The sequence below is a fragment of the Nomascus leucogenys genome, chromosome X, assembly GCF_006542625.1.
Source record: "Nomascus leucogenys isolate Asia chromosome X, Asia_NLE_v1, whole genome shotgun sequence".
In the NCBI taxonomy this organism is placed as follows: domain Eukaryota; kingdom Metazoa; phylum Chordata; class Mammalia; order Primates; family Hylobatidae; genus Nomascus; species Nomascus leucogenys.
The window spans coordinates 121,316,169-121,318,449 of record NC_044406.1 but is presented as its reverse complement, the minus strand read 5'-3'; the positions used below and the strand labels follow the sequence as shown (position 1 = coordinate 121,318,449).

At 45.4% G+C, this 2,281-nt stretch overlaps 1 pseudogene; it reads left to right on the top strand.

Annotated features, from left to right (window-relative positions):
• Positions 1 to 1,506, top strand: LOC100579405 (annotated as a pseudogene).
• The last annotated feature ends 775 nt before the right edge of the window (positions 1,507 to 2,281 follow it).

The following is a 2,281-nucleotide window of genomic DNA, read 5'->3' as shown; positions in this document are numbered from 1 at the left end:
ATGAATGATTTTAGAATCAAGAATATGGACCACATAGCCCCTGTGGCTAACAGTTACGGAGGGACACTCAGGCACCAGCCAGCCTTTGACACTTTTTATGGGTCTGTGTTTGCTGTTTTTCACTCTCTAAATAAAGAACAAACATGTAACAAACCTGCACGTTGTGCACATGTACCCTAAAACTTAAAATATAATAATAATAAAAAAAGACCAAATACTGTAAAAAGTGCCAACAGGCTTGGATTCAATTTCTCATGACTTGCCAACTGTGCATTGCCCTTGTTAACTCTGTATAGCAAGGCTGTGATGACTCAAGCTTTAAAAGCTACCTTCAGTGGCTTCAAAAAGGAGAAACAGTGCTTTGGCATTCCAAAGAAACCCTGGCTGTGGAGTGAGCAGTAAGTATGCCAGGGGCTTCTCTGCTCTACCAACAAGTTCAGTCTGGTGAATGTGAATCTCCAGAGGCTTAGCATGAGTGGCCAGGTATTATATAACCTTGGCAAGGATTACTTTCTGGAGCTGGTACTTGACTTTGTGGATGACATTTTCTGGGAACATCTGGACCAGATGACCGAAGAAAGCCAAGAAAAGACAAAAGATCAATATAAAGAAAATTCACGCCTGAACTCAATTCCTCATTGGTTTAACAACAATACATCAGGTTTTGGCATAAAGCATGTACCCTATCGTATGCAAACACACAATTACCCCAAAGGCAGCCTCCTGGACAGCATGTGTCCAGCTTCTGCACCCAGCGTGCTCAGCTCTGAACAGGAGTTTCAGATGTTCTCCAAGTCTCAGCTCAGCTCTGTCAGCCTCAAATATGCTCCATCAGTCAGGACTTTCTAGGCAAGTTGAATTTGCTCACCAACAATTCTGGGAAGCCTAAAGACCACAAATCCCCTGAGAATGGTGCAGACATTTAAAGCTGTCTGCTTTTTTAACATTTAAATCACGAAGCAGACAGCTTTGAGAGCTCAGGCACCTGGAACAGCCAGTCATCCTTACTGGATGTGCAGCAGGTTCCTTTCTTCGAGAGCTTCAAAGAAAACTGCAGTCAGTCTCCCTGCCTCAAAAAGTTGACCATGCCTTTCAAGGATTACATCCAAGAGAGGAGCAACCCGGTGGAGCAAGGCAAACCAGTTATACCTGTGGCTATGCTGTCCGGCTTCACAGAAAGTGGACCTATTCACCCACAGCAGTCTCTCCTGGAATTTTAGACAGTCTTGCCAGTCATTTCATCAGCTGGAATAGGGACAGGTGGGAGTTTAAACTTGCCAACGCTGACAATGTTGCCTGCCAGTGGGGAATCAGGAAAAATAAGCCCAAGATGAACTACAAGAAGCTGAGCCTGGGTTTACCTACTGTTATGACAAGAACATCATCCATAAGATGTCGGGAAAGTGCTATATGTGCTGCTTTTTGTGTGATGTCCAGAACTTGCTGGGGTTCATGCCTGAGGAACTGTACACCATTCTGGGCTTCCAGCCAAACACAGAGGGCTGAGGTCTTTGGGACCACCATGAATCAGCCCCAGGCCCGTGGACTGATTGGGAAGCCCATCCTGACCAACTACTCCAAGGACCCAGGAAAGACACGATTGAATATGTCCAGGAACGTCTCCAAGAAGCAGTGGACTTATTGCATCCAAAACCACACCTCTTGACCAGGCTTTCTCTCTTGTGGCAGAGAAGGCACAGCTACTACTACTCACAGTGCTTTTAAATTAAAATGGTTGAGAAACAGGCACTGGGAAGCCATCCTGACTCCTAGCAGGCTATGGGAAGGGATGGTGCTGGCTGTTTGAGAGTCTCAAAGGAGCAAGCATATCATGAATGCACATAAACTATTTTTCCATTTTCTTTTGTGTTTTGCAACCAGGAATAGAAAATGCAAAAACTCCCTCTTTGTTTGAGAGGGGTAGGAAGGTGGGAAGTAAGCAGCCATGCCATTTCAGAAGTCAGCTTGTATTATTATTATTATTATTATTATTATTATTATTATTATTTGAGACAGGGTCTTGCTCTGTTGCTCAGGCTGGAGTTCAGTGGTGTGATCACAGTTCACTGTAGCCTCCACCTCCTGGGCTCAAGCAGTCCTCCCATCTCAGCCTCCTGAGTAGCCGGGACCACAATTGTGTGCAACCACGTCCAGCTAATTAAAAATACATGTATTTTGGAGAGATGGGGTCTCACCATGCTGCCCAAGCTGCTCTTGAACTCCTGGGCTCAAGTGGTCCTCCCACCTTGGCCTCCCAAAGTGCTGGGATTACAGATGTGGG